This window comes from Periplaneta americana, chromosome 9 (assembly GCF_040183065.1).
Source record: "Periplaneta americana isolate PAMFEO1 chromosome 9, P.americana_PAMFEO1_priV1, whole genome shotgun sequence".
NCBI classification, from domain to species: domain Eukaryota; kingdom Metazoa; phylum Arthropoda; class Insecta; order Blattodea; family Blattidae; genus Periplaneta; species Periplaneta americana.
Window position 1 is genome coordinate 5,192,836 of NC_091125.1, and position 18,988 is coordinate 5,211,823.

General features: G+C 35.0%; 1 protein-coding gene and 1 non-coding gene across 2 annotated transcripts in view; one reads left to right on the plus strand and one right to left on the minus strand.

The window, feature by feature from the left end:
* LOC138705738 (zinc finger protein 665-like) overlaps positions 1 to 18,988 on the minus strand; it is a 634,676-nt gene that overhangs the window by 480,503 nt on the left and 135,185 nt on the right. The window lies entirely within an intron of this gene.
* Positions 17,851 to 17,924, plus strand: TRNAG-GCC (transfer RNA glycine (anticodon GCC)). The gene has a single exon. It is a non-coding gene; the product is annotated as a tRNA-Gly (tRNA).

The following is an 18,988-nucleotide window of genomic DNA, read 5'->3' on the forward strand; positions in this document are numbered from 1 at the left end:
AAGAGCTAAGACAGCCCAGCTATTACAGAGGGGCGAGCAGAAGCAGGTGGGGGAAATCGGGATGCGACGTAGGCAAACGGACAGTACCTGTGCGAAAATATGATTCAATATTGAAAGCTCTTTCGTCACTGGAAAACGCGAACATATTTCTGGAACGTACTATACTCAGTAACTCAGTACTGCTTACTATCTGCGGTCTTGGCTCTGTGTGGAGTTGGAACTTCCTTAGTAGAAGGTGTGGGAGTGAAGTGCATTCAAAAACTCAGGTACAATAAAAATTGAAGTAAAATAAAATGATGTCCCTGTATATAATTTTGCTATTCTATTTATGTTATATTCATGTATTAATTTGATAAATGCACAGTATTCTTCTTCGTGTAATGTCTCTGCACTGTTATGCAGCTACGGTTGGTTTGTTTCCTCTGTCTTGTGCACTCATAAGCTTAACACGCGCAGACTGAATATGGCCCACACTGTATGAAACGGTCATAATCAATCCGCGTTCTATTCACATAGAGTAGCTTTATATATTTACTGTGTATAAGAAAAAACGTTATAACTGTGGTACGCCCCCTGTCACTCATATTATATACAGTATATATATATATATATATATATATATATATATATATATACATACAGGGACATAATTTTATTTTTACTTCAATTTTTATTGTACCTGAGTTTTTGAATGTACTTCACTCCCACTCCTTCTACTAGTAAACTTCCAACCGTTCACGACACAGAGCCGAGGGTGCGTAAGCAGTACTGAGTTAGTCACTATAGTACGTTCCAGAAATATGTTCGCGTTTTCCAGTGACGGAAGAGCTTTCAATATTGAATCATATTTTCGCACAGGCACTGTCGTCCGTTTGCCTACGTCGCATCTCGGTTTCCTCCACCTGCTTCTGTTCGCCCCTCTGTAAAGTCTAGTATCTGGGCTATCTTAGCTCTTTTCTGAAAATATTTTCTGTTAAGAATTGGACGTCTACGTAGTATTATACAAGTGTTTAAAATAACTTAAATAAAAGGGCCTCGTTAAGTAATTAACTGTCACGTGATTCCCCCCTCCCCTTTCTTCGACCCTGCGACAAAACCACTTGGAAGGACAGTAGATAGCATGTCTGAGTAATTTTATCTTTTCGGATCGGGCAGAAGTGAAGATTGAATTTACAGTACGTAAGGTACTCTTTTATAGAGTAGGTACAGAATTATTTCAACATGAGTTACTCGTACGAAGGACGAAACTGGTAATTGGAATTAGGTACAATAGTCTATAGTGCGATAATATGCACAAAAGAACTGAAGCCTGTATCGAAATGAACGGCCACCATTTTCAAAAATGTGTTTAAATATACATATTATGATTATTTTTCAATTTAATTTCATTCTCTATAGTGTACGCTAATGTGCTGTAGACAGTATAATATACATTGCATAATTAATACGTCCGAATGAATAGCTCAATTCGTGAGTAAAAACACTAAGTACTAATATAGTACTGTATTTTGATTAAACAAAAACCTAATGAAAATTATCGAACTCAAAATTGCGATATTTCCTAGTTTACATAAATGGATGAACTACTTTTTTTCCCTCCTATACCTAGTAAAGTCATTTGTATTTTACGCCAGTATCATGGAACTCCAGTCGTGGAAGGGGTAGCAAGCGGTGTTTCCTGTTTCAATCGTTAATAGAAAGGTATACCCAGATTAATATTAAAAATGTTAGTAAAATAAAATGATGTCCCTGTGTGTGTATATATATATATATATATATATATATATAGACACACACACACACACACACTACTGTGCAAAAGTCTTAGGCACCCAATGCAATACGTTTATATTGTGTCCTAGTTCCTAGACTTGAGAATGAAAGTGGTGTAAAACAAGTTAGAATGAAGTCTTAGGTGAAATAAGTACAAGAATTCGTTTCCGTCACGAAAACCCAGCTTAATGTAAAACCATGGAAACAGCACATTCCTTTATAGATCCATGACACAACCCTCGCTCGGGTATATTGAGTGCTGTGTTTGCAAATTGCATATAAACAGAACAAGTTGTAATCAGTGCTGTGTACTAGATGAAATCGCAGGTGCTCGTGTAAAGGGGGTTAAGTTGATTTCGCTAAACTGGAATAAGTACAGATTTGAACTATCCACAATTACTTTTCTCTTGTGTTAAAGGGGTTAAGTTATTCTTCTATCTTTGATGCAGTTACAGTGCTCCACAGTTTGTGACAAAGGGGTTTTATTCATTACCAAAGGAGAGAAGTTTACATACCTTGCAATTTGACTTAACCCCTTTTACACGAGCACCCGCGAAATGAATGTGTTTCTTTAAGAATAGAACAACATTGAAGTTAGTGATAGACTGAGTCTCTTCTTAGCAGGTTGAACAAGAAAAAAAAGCAGCTATGGTAAAAGTTTCAGTTGAATGGGATACAAAATTTGAGTTTTGAGTGAGCAGTATCATTGTCAAGCAAGTATTGCATTACAAACTGTGTATCGCGTTGCGCAGTACAGGAGATTTATTCTTAAATAGGAATCTTTAGCTACAAGAGGGAGGTGCATCTTTCTCGACGTCATGGTTGCACTACTGGAAATCGTAGCTTGATCTCCAAATCCCATTAGACTTAAGTCAGTTACCAACATATAATGTACACTTAAAAACATTGCTTCTTGAGTTGTGTTACTTGGATCTTTTGAAAATGGACGTTCGTTTGGTATATTCTAAATATATTTACAATCGTCTCCTTAATTCTTTACCTCAACCAGAAATGCGTATAGCAAGAATTATGATACCAGGTGTTCAGTTGTCACAAGTTTGGAAAAATATCACTTCCCACTTTCTTCCTGTTGATATTCGGTATGTCTGGTACATGGTCACGCATGATATCTTGCCAACTAAAGAACGTTTACATCGCATCCATATGATTGACTCTGATAGATGTACGACCTGTGCCCATACGTGTATTTTACTGTTCATTATCAGGAGATTATAAACAGGGAGACTTACATTGATTATATGTGTTCTAAAAAACTTAAGTTTTTTCACAGACAAAGACGCCATGACAAATATTCGTCAGCCTTTAATTTCTTATGAAATGTTTCGTTTCATAAACTGCACCCGTCATTCTTTTTTATAACACTCTCATAGTGATTGTAGTTATTGTGAAATATGTTGTTTCTTTACTTCTTTAATTTTTATTCTAATTGCATTCTATCTCCTTGAGTAAACAGAACAATAACGTCTTACAATATAGAGTGACGGTTTCTTCCGGATCGGTATGGTGCGGGAGTGATGGACTGGACGATTACGTAGCTGTATATAAATTATTGTTTTGGTCGTTATTATACAAATTGAAATGACATGAATATATAATTTTGTCTGTAAATGTATATATAAAGAACAGAGAGTGAGAGAGAGAAAAAAAGAGAAAGTATGAATTATATTTTGTATATTACTTTACAAAAAAAATTTAAAAAACCAAAGAAGTGAAATATTTACATAATAAATAATTGCTTTTAATGAGAAAGAAAAACTTGAGGTCAATTCACTTTTTTATTGTTTTGATAATTTTTCATTATTTTAGATACGCTATTTTACTTTAACCCGACATAAAGGGGGTTTTACTCCATAAATAATATCCGTAGTATTTCATTTATGCTGTCTCAAACAACGTTACCATACGATTATGTGAATGTACTGTACGTACGTAACCTCACTGAAAATAACATTGTATTAATGCTAATGTGTATGTCTTTCAAAACATTGTTGTTCATGTCCGAATATGTTTATTGCTAAATTATATCTATATTATCATGTCGTGAATGTACAGTAGTATGTATGTTAAACCTACTGGAAATAACAATCTGTTAATTTTTTTAATAAACTTCTCTCAAAATATTATTCTTCAAGTCAAATAATTCCGAGGTTATACTATAGGGCCTGTTCTGTACATAAAATAGTAATGACATACATAATATGCAGTATTATGTACGAGTATTTGTAAGACGTTATTTTTCAAGTCATATTTAAGAAACCGGGTATGACATAAGCAGGCATAAAGCGGACAACGGGTACAGAATTCTCCAATCCTAATATATATATATATATATATATATATATATATATATTATTTCCATATTGATTCTTTGATACGAGCGATAAAGAGGTAAATTGTTACTCACCAGAGATCCTCAAGAGTTCAGACTGGGAACAAGGGAATTTCCTATTTATTGTCAACTATTTTAAACGTCAAGCGAAAGCACACGTAGACAGGGAATTACACTAAATTTGTGTCAGCACAGCTTTAGATCAATGTAGAACATAGAATCTATGCTACACGAATGTAAAGGGACCGAGAGGATGTTTTTGTTTAGCTAAACTACAAGAAAAGCTAATTAAAAACAAAAATAGTAAGGTACATGATGACATGCAAATCTAGTCTTTCAGGTAAAGCTCCCTCTAAAGCAGATTTGAATAATTTCAAGGGAAAAATTGTTCCGGGGCCGAGTTTCGATCCCGGGACCTCTGGTTGAACGTACCAGCCCTTTATATCCACACAACTCGCGTGGGCTGACGAAACGCCAGAGACCCACATCGAGTGCACACAAGCTCTGTGTGACTTGAAATTGTGGTTTTCTGTTAACGTACACAGTGACGTATATATTATGCAAATCTAGTCATTCAGGTAAAGCTCCCTGTAAAGCAGGTTTGAATAATTTCAAGGGAAAAATTGTTCCGGGGCCGGGTTTCGATCCCGGGACCTCTGGTTGAACGTACCAGCGCTCTCCCAACTGAGCTACCCGGGAACACTACCCGACACCGTCTCAACGCCCAAGCGAGTTGTGTGGATATAAAGGGAAAAGTTGAGACGGTGTCGGGTGGAGTTCCCGGGTAGCTCAATGGTGGAGCGCTGGTACGTTCAACCAGAGGTCCCGGGATCGATACCCGGCCCCGGAACAATTTTTCCCTTGAAATTATTAAAATCTGCTTTACAGGGAGCTTTACCTGAAAGACTAGATTTGCATAATATATATGTCACTGTGTATGTTGACAGAAAACCACAATTCCAAGTCACACAGAGCTTGTGTGCACTCGATGTGGGTCTCTGGCGTTTCGTCAGCCCACGCGAGTTGTGTGGATATAAAGGGATACATGATGACATGTTTTCTTTTCTGTGCCTGGTCTTCAGCTGTTTTAAATTGTGCTAATCTTGGCAGATATTTTGGCTAAGACGGTCATTAGTTTAAGTGACGCTATGTAAATAATCTCTAGGGACTAATAAAGCTTAGTAAAGACAGTAATTCTTTTCTTCTATAGTTGAGTTGCCGAGATCTGCTTAAGTCTGAAGCAAAAGGAAAACCCGAGCAATGCCGGGTGCTTATAGCTAGTGGGTAAATAAATAAACAAGAAATCAATATCCACTGAATTTAACAAGGCAGCTTCGAGATTAACAAACTGCTCATCATGTAGGTCTGCTCTTGGAATCCAAGCCGTTACATGTTACAATATAATTATAATGGATCCATAATATTCAAGTTTTATGATGCCTGCAACACAGACAAAAAATAGACCTATAAAAATATTATGGTTTATTTAACGACACTCGCAACTGCAGAAGTTGTATCAGCGTAGCGGATGTGCCGGAATTTTGTCCCGCTGGAGTTATTTTATATGACAGTAAATCTACTGACATGAGCCTGTCACATTTAAACACACTTAAATGCCATCTAGCTGGGCCGGGATCGAACCCGTAACCTCGAGCACAGAAGGCCAGCACTATACCCAGACTATATCAACACTAAAATGAATATTATAAAAAAGAGGAAGGGTTTACATCTCCACGAATGTTACTACGGAAACAACAATCGAAATCTCTATAGCCATTTTCTATGGAGAGAGAGAAGACATGACAACAATAGCGACGCCGTTGCTGTGTTACATGACTTTTGAATGAGATTGGTAAAGATGTTCGCCCGCGTGAGAGGTTTATACAGACAACTAAAGGAACATCAAAGAATGAGGCCGGCGAGACTCGTGAACGGAGTGCGACTCTTGGGGCTAGCTGGCTTAGCGGGAGCCGCATACGCGGCATACCGCTACAGTAACTCCGAGAGCCCTTCGCAAGAAGAACAGGCCGATCTGAAAAACGTAATCCTCAAGAAGAGCAAGAAGTTTTCCAGGTTAGGGGAGGAACCCCTTTACACTCCTTCCGAAGAGGTAATAGCAGTGACCGAATACACGGAATACGAGGAGGTACAAGTTCCAGATGAGCCCAGCACCGGAGGGGAGCCGATGTCAAGTCCCGAACAACTGGGGCCACAAGGGGAAGACCAACCGTCCTCGCCCCCTCCTCCACTCCCTCCTCAATAAAGGTATGAGCTTACACTATAATGTACTGTGTTATACTAGACCAGTGGCTCCTGCCTTTTGAGTGTCACGGTCACTGTAAGCTTCATATTTCATTTTGACGACCGTCTAAAATGTTTTACATAATTTAGGTCCACAAACGTGTTCCAATCATTCAATTTTTGCATAATGTGGTGAAGTACGCATCCTTAATAAATCTGTAGCAAAATTAAATTTTAGTTTTAGCTTTTGAATATGATGTGAAATTGTATAGGTAAATACAGTATAATAGTAATATACATTACAAATGCGGTATGTTGACGTTTTCATGTTCGAGGAAAAGATTGAAAAAGCGAAACGTAGTTGAGCTTTTTTAATTTCCGAGAACATGAAAACAAATATACCGCTCGTGTATCGTACATTATTTTGTGCGAAGATCGTTTATAACATACCTGAAAGAGGAATTTCTAATTAGTTGCAATGAAATCTCCATCTTGGTTTCTGTTTAATGACGGCAACTTCGGAAAACCAAAATATCTTTCTTCAACATTGTTGCTATAAAATGTTTTCTGTGTTTACTATACTCTAGCAGGCCGTGATATACGTCTGTCTTCCCCCCCCCCCCCAGTCTATAAATGCGAACTTAAAACAAACGCTAAGGTTATGTAATGATTTATTTTTCATTTTAATATTTTAACAATATTATTTATGTAACATATTGCAGTAATAACATCGGCATCTGGAATCTTGTAGATTTTTTCACGGCTTCCTTAATGTTAGGCCTACTTGTATCAGGAATGCAATAAGTTTCGTGGAGTAATAGACTTTACTTAATTTTTGCAAATATTTAAAAACAATAATTAACATTGCAATTTAGGTGAAATTCCAATGGTAAGTTTCCAATTTATAATTATTACTATGTTAAACGTCTCTAAAAATAATATGTTAACACTTACCGCGTATTGGTTCTGTGCGGAAAACAAGCAAATACGCACGATCTCGCACAAATGTAATATACTTTACATTGTATGACGTTTCCTGAGAAAAATAAAATTACTTTTTCTTATTATATTTACCATAATGTGATGGCTGTTACCTTATTACAGCTGTCAGTTTTGAGAAGTCTCGTTCAAGTCTAGCTCAACATTAAATTTACTCCCGTATTTGTTAGGGACACAAGTACTATGTTCTTGCAGTTGACATTTAAATCTTGTACTGCAATTCGGGCCACACGGTTGTACATGCCACTCACATTACATCACGGTAGTTGATCGTTAAGATCTAATCAGAAGTTAATTTTAACAGCTTCTCTTCTTTGTCGAGCAAACTTTTTTTGTCACCAAGAAAAGGTTTTCACCCAATTGTTTTTTTTTTTTCAGTTACGAGAAGGAAAATATTCTATTAATTTCAATACATTCTTTCTATTTTTTCCTGCGATATCGAAGAAGAGTTCATTATTATTTCTTGCTAGAAAGTCACTTCGAGTGGGAAATGAATCGAATTCTCTATTGACAATTCAGCGACACCAAAAGTTGAACTTCTTTACTGTTGCTTCAGTCTCACCAGAACAGTGAACACTTAATATTGAACACTGAAAACTGAATTTAGAAAAATTAAAAAAAACTAAAATTATCATATAGGTATGCAAGATTTGCAAGCCAAGAGAAGTCCCTCAAGCGATCCCTTTTCTGTCAAATCCTGCCCCCTCAAACTTCTAGTTCAAAAAATCAAAGAACATGTTAAAGTTAAGTTTAATCAGAGATTCCAACCAGTAGTGGCTTGTGACTTTTTATCTAAGGTGTGCAATTTTCATTTTTTTAATATTACTAAACATTTAAATAAGCATACATGAAAAATTACTATAATATTAGCTCTTAAATATTTATAAAAAAACAATAGTCCGCAGTTTTAGTATGGATGCCTGTATGAAAAGTTCACCCTTCTCTCCTGTACTGCGAACTTACCCATTACTTCCCGCTTAAAATTCGGGATATCCCTCAGTAGTTTATTTTCAATGGACAGCACAGCCAACGCACTGAGTCTATCCTCAGACTTCGTACAAAATAACCTATTTGTTATTTCACATCCCCAAATCCAAGAGTTTTTTTATATACATCGACATTACATTTTCGATTGAGCGCCCTTCGTTTGCACATACCGCTACTACTATGCAAGGCTGCTAAATTTACTGATGGCCAAGTCTTCCATTATTTTCAATAATCAATTTTTTTCTATAGTTAACCTCTGAAGCAGCCGATATGGTTCACAACTTTCATTTTACTTAAAAGAAAAAAGATGCAAAAATTTAGTAATATAAAACCATAAAATCTCTCATTTAACATAATTAAATATATACATAGACAGAGAGATAATAAATAATAGTTATTTATGGTACTTGTGAGGTAAGTGTATCTTTATTACACGAGCTCAATGAAGATCACGCTCACAAGTACCATACGTAATTTTATCCATGGCCATAACGAAAAATTATGTTTTATAAAAGAAAGTATGTTGAAAATAAGTCCTCATATAATCAGATATCATGGCATGGATTTTAAAATCGATACGTGTACTAGGTAGATCATTGATGTAGGAGACCATGAATAGTGAAGAATGGTAGACCTATCTAAGGCGTTGGATAAATAACAAATTATGATTTATTATGTAATTTTAATTTTTTTTTTTTCATTTTAAATGTGTATTTTCATCTTTTTGACGTTTCAGGGATTATTTAGAATTGTTCACGGGACTAATGTGATTAAAATAATTTCAAATTTTACTTCTGTAAACTTAAGAGGAATATTAAAACGTAATTAATCATCGTGTTTGTGTAGCTCAGTTGACTAACGCGTGTTATTATTAAATCCTATAAACCCAACTTCGCATCCCAAAACAAAAGGTAAATTATTACGGAATTTAAAACAACAGATTCCACAATTTGGGACATCTGGCCGAAATCTACGGCTGACCACTAGGAAATAAATAAATAAATAAATAAATAAATAAATAAATAAATAGCAAACAAACAGACGAACAAATAAATAAATATAAATTGCAGAAATATTAAATAATATTACTTTCTTTCTCGGTTGTGTTATGGAGAATAAAATATGTTTTATATCGTTCCAAATATCATTATTTGTAAATATATATTGTTGTTATTAAGTCAACTGTCCGAGGACAAGTTTGAACCTCATAAGTAACATAGATAAGGCATCACTTACGAGGCAACTAGGCCAGGAGATAATGGAGTGGGTGGCCAATACCTTTCCCCCCTTCAATGCATACATCGCCGACTAGCTACATATTCCACTAATCAGACTTCAGATGCATACAAACAATTGTTCTTCCTCTGATACATATCGTCAAGTGATAATAGACTACAGTTGTCAAAAAAAAAAAGTGGCCGCACTCGTGAACAGCGAATATTTTCTATGTCCACTTCGGATCGCGGCGATGTTACACGATGCATGTGCTTGTACAAGCAGTTCCGGAACTCTGAAAGTGTTCCCCATCTGCATCTCGTAAACCAGCGGTAGAGTGTTTGCTTAATGATTCAAAGGTTGTGGGTTCGGACCTTCTTCAATTTTTCATTTTATTTTTTAATCGTTCTTTAGCGATGTAAATAATATTCAAATTATCATTTACATTCTGTTATCGTTCTTTATCGATATAAAGTTATTTATATTTTGTCATCGTTCTTTAGAAATATCAATAAAATTCAAGTCGTCATTTGTATTCTGTTATCGTTTTATAATGATATGAATAATATTCACGTTTTTATATTCTGTTATCGTTCTTTAGAGATATAAATAATATTCAAGTTAGCATTTACATCCTGTTTTCCTTCATTAGCATTATAAAAAATATTAAAGTTATTTACATTGTGATTGTTCTTTCGCGATATAAATAATCTGTATTTTATGTAAGTAATTATTATAATATAAATAAACATTTTTCTTTGTAAAATAAGTTATTTTATTTAGATAATTAAATACGTATTGTATGATATCTTATATTAAACAAACCGATATTTATCATTTATATTCTGTTATCATTCTTAAGTGATACTGTATAAATAAAATTAAAGGTATTTTTATTGTAATCGTTCTTTAGCGACGTAAATAATATTCAAGATATAATTTATATTCAGTTATCGTTCTTTAGCGATATAAATAACAAATTTAATATTAGGTTTGGAACAATACAGTTGCATAATACTGGTATTAGTTTTTCTTTTTCTATTATTACATTATACTATCTTGAACCACAATAAAATGGAAAGGAGTAACGAGGAATTGAACCTGAGACGTTGACATCTAAATTCCGACGTTCTTCCGCTGAGCTACGAGGGCAAAAGTGTGGAAACATTTTCGGAAAAATTGGCCCAATCACACTCTAAGACTTTCCGATGATTTGTAGAAGCTAGTCCAGGATGCGGGGGGGAAAAGGCTAATTGGGATTTCCCGGTATCTGATCGGGTCAAATATCCTGATAGAACTAATATTTAACCCTTGCAGTGACTTTCGGTGAAGTCCGGAGGGCCCAGTTAGTCAAATCCACTCTCCTCATCTCCATGCTTGGGCCCCCTGGAATCTAATAAGATGCGAAAGACATAGTGGTGTGCGGAAAGCAACGGGAAGTTACTGCATTTATCCTTCCCAAGAAAAACTGCAAACATGAACAAAGGAAGCTTTTAATAGAAGAAGAAGGATCTTCTGCGGACCTCTGGAAAAAGAAATAAGGAAGAGACTAGTGAAGTACTTTGTGTGGAGTGTGGCATTGTATGGGGAAGGAACATAGACATTACGACGAAATGAAGAGAAACGAATTGAAACATTTGAAATATGGATGTGGAGAAGGACGGTGCGTGTGAAGTGGACAGACAGAATAAGAAATAAAGTTGTGTTTGAAAAAGTGGGTGAAGAAAGAATGATGCTGAAACTGATTAGAAAGAGAAAAAGGAATTGGTTGGATCTCTTATTGAAAAGAATAATAGACGACATTAGGATATGTGGATCATAGCCGGAGACTAAGAGGAAGGCAGAAAATAGGAAAGATTGGAGAATGCTGGGTTTGCAATGAAAGATCTGCCCATGGGCAGAACACTTATGTGTGTATGTTCAGAATACCTGGAATATCGTATCTAAGAACAGTCGCTATTTGCAAAGACTTGTCAATTCCATGCCCACTCGATTGCAAGATGATCGAGATAAGGTGAAGATAGACTAAATATTGAGTTGTGGCTTTTTGTTTTGCTTTTTTCAACGCTTAATTGCTTGAATGTTCTAAGGGCGACGCCAGTAAATTTGTTTTGTTTATGCCACGAAAGATATTTTTATTGAGATTAAAATATTTTTTCTTACCATTTGCAGCCACAATGTCATAATGATAAAGTCGTGGCATAATCTATTAATGAACATGATGTTAATTACTGAAATAATCGTAAAAGAGGAAGGAGCAATTATGTATACTTTGTCTCTCCCTTAAAATGAGAACAAAAAAGAACATTGAAAAGCACGAGGTTGTATCCGAACGCAGGACCTCACGAATAAGAGGCCGGAACGTTACCATTACGCTATCGAATAACACACAGACTACTTCAATTATAACTGTAGATATCAGGCATCGTGGTCCAACATGTAACATCGCCTGTCTCCGAATTGTAGCGAAGATACCCGAAGGGAACTTTGTTTCAGGAGAGCGGCCACTTTTTCTTTTGACAACTGTACATATCAGCCAGAACCTCAACCAGAGGTATGTAAATATGTTACAAACTTTTAATGGCAACTGGATAAACAAATACTGTATGTGGGCCTATTCACATACAGGCCTCAATATTATGATCTAAAATACAAATATGATTATAAACAAGTGGTAGAAGACGAGAGTATTGATTTGTTAATGTGTTTGAGGAAAGAAATAATAGTACATTATGCAACGAGCCTATAATGATAGTAATTAAGAAGCGAGTATGGATGTTTATGAAACGAGCGCAAGCGAGTTTCATAATTTTCATACGAGCTTCTTAATTACCATTATAGGCGAGTTTCATACGACTTTTTATGCTCGACCATATTTCTAACTTGAAATTATTCATTTTATTTGTATGTAACTGACCTTGAGCAATACCTCGTAAATTGTGAGATGTGCGCAGACGCGAAAGTATTGATTTTTTTCGAGGAACAGATGTCCACATTGACCTTGACAGCCTATAAGAACCTACAGAGTAAACTAAATATTAACTTTGATATAACATTGAAATTAAATTAGACATTGAAAAACGAGATAACAAATTGAATTTATTTGAATATTATTTACAATTAACGCTAATTATTATAGTAACAGAACATAACCTTCTGCGACAGTATTGGATTTCCGGCCTCCGTAACTTTTCGCTAATTCTCTTTCGATTGCATATCCGAGAATAATCGATACTTGCGATTTTATAACGGTACAAAGCTAACTCGTCATGGCTCAACACCTGTAATTTAATGAGTAGGTGTACTTTAATGACATGCATTAAAGGACTGCTACCAGGTGTATAATTACTACATTTCGGCATGGTCGAGCATAAAATTAATTTATATTATGAATCTGGAAGAATTTGAAACGTTTAGCTTTTACAGCTTTGGTAACTGAACACCTATTAACTGCGACAGGAATTAATTATTAATACTGATATATAATCGACTGCTTGTTAGTTATAATAACATTAAGAACGAACAAATGTTCACTTGGAACTGTATTAACGGCTAATTATGAAATAGTTTATAATACTAGCTTCGCAATACCACCCGTTCATAGATGGGCATTTTCTGTTATGAAACTGTTAAAAAACCGACAAGAGGCGAATGTAAATGATACAGTATTACATAATTTGAGAAATATTATATGCATTTTTGTATCTGACATAAAACACGATTTCATCTATATAGAAATAAAAAGAAATTGAGGAAATGAAAAGAGGAATTAGCCCTCGAAAAAGATTCAGCACGTTAACACTAATTTTTATATACGTAGGTTAAACAAAAATTATTTGAAAATAGTTTGTGACATCACTAAATTAAATTAGCTAGCATCTTATGTATTAACTTACATAATATAAGACATAATTTATACAACACTATTCATATTACAATACATGAAATCTTGTGATATATTAACAAATGAATTACATAATAAGCATTATTTATAACAGTACACAGAAGAACAATTTGAAGGAAGGCTGTTATGTAATGCCTTGAGCAGTTGAACGTGCTTTCTCATTCTTAGAGACCGTCATAATGTGATCGAAATGGCCAGAATATGACATTTATTTTGACAAAATATGAAAAAATATTTTAATGCTAAAATGTATTCTACCTTAAATCATTTGTTGCTGACATATCGCTATTTACAAAATAAACCTTTACAGACTATGTAGTAACTTTACCTACAGATGAAACAATTCCTTGCATGTATACAAGGTTGCCTACGCTCCAACCATACAGCGGTCAGATGTGAACAAGAGCAGGTGTCGAACATGCGAAGTGCAGTGTACTTCGGTGGAACATAAACTGTTGAAATGAAATATAACCAATTTTACAGTTGTTACTCTTGGTAGTCTATAGGGAGTGTACAATTCAACTAAAGCCTACATATGAGTGGTTCGGAGCAAAAGGGTGTAGATCAAAAATGGTTATTGAGAGTTAAAGTAAACATTCTGTAAAATACAGTGCAAAGTAGCAATTAATATTCAATTTATTTAAACTATTAGTATTCAGTGGATAGCACGAAGGACATATTAATTGCTACTTTGCGCTATATTTTACAGAATTTTTTACTATAAACCTCATTACCCAATTTTGACTTACACCACTTTTGCTCTGAACGGCTTATATTAGAAAGACTTAATACATGAAGTAACGACAGTAACGCTGCACTGCAGGTTAGAAATCGACTCGCTCACTTACTACCGCACTTTTTTTAAAGATAAAGATTATTTATTTACTACTGTTTTAGTAATCTATACTAATAATAAATCTGTAGCCGAAATTTTTCTGGTAATTTTCGATTTTCCAAAAATAATTGATCCTAACATATATAATTAATCACCCTGAAACCGAAAATTGCTTTTTTGAAATTTTTGTTTGTATGTCTGTCTGTCTGTCTGTATGTTTGTTACCTTTTCACGCGATGATGGCTGAACGGATTTCGATGAAAATTGGAATATAAATTAAGTTCGTTGTAACTTAGATTTTAGGCTATATGGCATTCAAAATAGATTATTTAAAAGGGGGTTATAAGGGGGCCTGAATTAAATAAATCGAAATATCTCACTTATTATTGATTTTTGTGAAAAATGTTCCATAACAAAAGTTTCTTTACAAATAATTTGCGATAAGTTTTAGTCCTTGAAAAATTTTGATAGGACTGATATTTAATGAGATAAATGAGTTTTAAAATTAAAATAACTGCCATCTAAGGCCGTGTAATGAATTAAAAAAAATGACTTCGTCTATAAGGGGCCTTGGACAGCAACAATCGAAAGTTATGAAAGATAGCCTACAGAGAATGTTTCTGTTTGTATGAAGTAATATCGAAAGCTAAATTAACCGATTTGTATAATTACCGGTAATTATTATTTCACCATGGGAAAGTGTAGTTTCTCTAGATGGACATAATGCTATAATGTTAATACAGTAACTTCTGATATAATATAATATAATATAATATAATATAATATAATATAATATAATATAATATAATATAATATAATATAATATAATATAATATAATATAATATAATATAATATAATATAATATTACAGTAATATAATACAATTAAGAAACATGTTAAAGGAATTGTCATTGCACCAAATGAGTGGTCTCTGGACCAAAATGATCGCATTTTAATTATTTGGATGCAATTTAAATTAAGTAACATAATAAACTATTTATCCTTCTATCAAACACGAATGTTCCCTGGATCAAATGTCCTATTTTAATTATGTAATTACTTTATATTTATTTCTAACGGGTGCAGCGGAGCTTACATCACACTATACCTAAACGATAGGAACATATTATTCATATTATACACACTTTCATTTGCCTAAATAACGTTGAAAAATTAATTCAAATTTACTATCTTCACTGGAGAAGAAAAGAAAGAACACTTTCATTCTTAGCAGTCACATTACAAAGGCCAGTGGCACAAATTAAATAACATTGTTGATACATTATAAAAACAGGATCCAGATGCAGACACGTGTAGCAGTGTATTACCACATAGCCGACTTCCCCCCCCCCTCGGTGCTGCCAAAGCTGAAGTCGCCCTGTGTTCCTAATGCTGACGTCACTCTGTGTTGCCAACGCTAAAATATTCAAAGCAGTAGGCCCTAACTATTCTTCCGTAAGAAAGTCTAGAATTTGAAGTTTTTTTCTAACGTGTATACCAGTTTGTAGACATACCCTTCTGAGTTCGGGTGAAGTTATTGTTTTGATTTGCAGCATATAATAATAAAACCCATTGCAAGCCACAATATACTAAAATAATGGGGAGTCTGTGGTAAGTCCAGTTCAAGAATGATCCGCAGATTCGTGTTCGGGTTCGTTGCCCTGTGCACATTGTTTAGCTGTTGCTGTACCATAACCAAATACCACTCTAAGTTCTGAACATCTTGTTAGTCTGTGCCTAATTGTATCAATATTCCCACATGTCTTGCACTGTGGAGTTGGAACAATGTGACACATGTACAGTGAAACCTGTCTAAAGCGGCCATCTGAAGTTACCTTGTAAAATGGCCGTTTTATCAGGTGGCCGCTTGATTAAGGTTGAGGTTTTTTATGAATATACTGAATTTCATTGACTTTTTATTACTGTGCGCGTACAACAATCGTGCATATTAAAGTCAGCCTCTTCCAATTCTTGCAGAACTGAAGGCAGTCTATTTTTTCTATTCTTCAATAACATTGGTTGCAATGTCACCTCCTTTACCAGACACAGAACGAAATTCAATGTTATGCCGTTCTCTAAAGCACTCTACTCTAACCTCCCATTACTAGCAACAAAATTGCTTACATTGAGTTTTTCTGGCAATTTCAAGAGCCTTCTCTTGAATCATAGGCCCACTTACTGGCAATTTCTTCGCCTTGGCACACTTGAATCATTCGTAAACTAAATCATTCACATTACTAAACATAGATTCTCTCTTCTTTTTTGGAATATTTTTTTCCCAATTCTTTTAATATTTCATCTTTATTCTTAATTATACCGTTTATTTGTGTCCTTCCACATATGAATATTTGTGCAATTTTTCTCGCAGATGTTCTCTTCTCACTTTCTTCAATCATTTCTCGTCTCACCTCTAAACTACTCTAGATTTATTGTTAGACATGATTTCTCTCTCAAACTAACTTCACAGTTCCTCTGAATCAACTGAATGAAAAGAAGAAAAATTCATAAAAGCTGGTCCAAATAGAGAAAGATAGAAATAGGAGAAAAAAATTCGAATGGTTAACTACTGACCTGAAGCATACTGTGACATTGTCGATGGAAAACATCAGTGTTTCAATCCTTCAAAAACGAGTATGAATTTATAGCTGTGCAGGGTCGAAGTGGAAAGTGACAAAAGAGTCATAAAACTGTAACCAACTAACCCCAAGATATGGAGGGTGTACTGTTGTACACTTAGGTATTGTCCTCGTGATATTGCTTCCTGTCCTCTAACCATCGAAAAAATAGGTCAGACAGTATCCGTGAAAAGATTTCTTGTTGGACAGTGACTGTTATAGTCAGGTTCCAATCCAAATAGACCCCGGCCACTGGCCGGCGCATGAGGTGGCCGCTAAATAAAGAGAGAATTTGTATTGATCTTATGGCAAATCCAATTGGTTCCAGAGAAAATTGGCCTTTTGGCCAGGTGGCCGTTTAAATGAAGTGACCGCAAAGGCAGGTTTCACTGTAGTTTCTTCTTCATAATTATCCCATTAATTAACGCATGTCTCCCATTTCCAACTTGATGGTATTTTAAAATATGACCAAATCTTCGTCCAGTTCTTATTAGGAAATTTACATTCTACATTCGATAACAACTTCACTTGGTCTTGTAAGTAGCTGTAGATCAGTTTAGTTATTTGTTCTGGTGCAATATTTGTGTCTTCCAACAATTTTTTGGCGTCACTGGTGATGAGTTTTTTCAAAGACCTGTCATACTGGATGCATGAAATGAAGAAATATAGTTAGATATGAACACTAAATTGTCTATACTGTGGACAGCGCGTAATATATCTTTTATAAATAGAGCATCACATTTAGATTTTACAGTAGTTAATTGTAAACCTCCTTCCTTGATCGACAATCTGCACTGAGGTCGTGCGATACGAAATACGAAACCTTTCCACAAATAGAATCCTAAAATCTTTTCAATTTGTTGAGTTGTATGTTCGGGTATCGGAAGAACTTGCGCAAGGTACCATATTTTGTGAGGGTGTCGTGTATAGTTCCTGGGGTAGCTCAGTCGGTAGAGCGTTCGCGCGCCAAGCGAAGGGTCCCGGGATCGATACCCGACCCCGGAACAGTTTTTCCTTGAAATTATTTAAAATAAACGTGTTTATATGCCACACGTTTTGGATACATTCAAATTTCGACTGAGATGTCTTTGTATTCCATATCTGAATTTGTTAACAATATCCTTCCAATTTAATTCAATAACATCCATAACATTGGGTGTAAATAGTATCCCTAAAATTTTCATTTCATTAACATTAGTAAATCGAGTTGATATCGTTTGCCCCTTTGGAGTTAGGGCCATGAAAGTAGTTTTCGTAAAATTAAAGACAGAGTTTGACGCACTTCGGAATAGGCTACCTGTAGCACTTCCTGAATACGAGGAGGATCTGTTGTTTCATTGCATAAAATAATCACATCGGTGGCATAGGCATAAACCGGTGTTATAGACACCATCTGTCTGTTATTACACAAGGAAAAGGTCAGCATCCTCAGCAGCGTTTCTAATGCACATATAGATAATATCATTGACATTGGACAGCCTTGACGCACGGACCTTTGTATGGCGATTGGTTTCGTAAAATACCCGTTTATTTGTACTCGTGAATGCGCATTCTGATATAATTGTTTGAAGGTATTGATAAGTTTTATAGGCATATTTAATTGCAAACAAATAGGCCTAGGAATGATTGATATTATCAGAGGCATGCTGTTAAGTAACCCAGCAATCTCATTATCTCCTTGTTGCAATAACAAATCCCTAATAGCAGAGAGGATGTTGGTGATCTTTCTGCCTGGCACTGCAAAGCCAAACATCTCTTTATCGTAGACGATTGTGTGTTAATGCAACACTGTAAAAGAAAGAAAAGACTTTCTTGTAAAGAAAATGGAACAGTCGACCTTCCTTGATATCAAAAGATATTGCGAAATGCAATTTCTTGGTGTGCAAAACAATACAGATGGTAACAAGGTCCAATGGATGAAAAATAAATGGCTGAGGTGCGAATCAGCTGAACCAATGAAAATTAAATTTTGATATTCTCTAAATGAGCCAGACGCAGTTTTTCCTAAATTTAGAAATGCTTTAGGAGATGGCCCACTAGCACATTATTGGTTAGACAAGATAAATGTA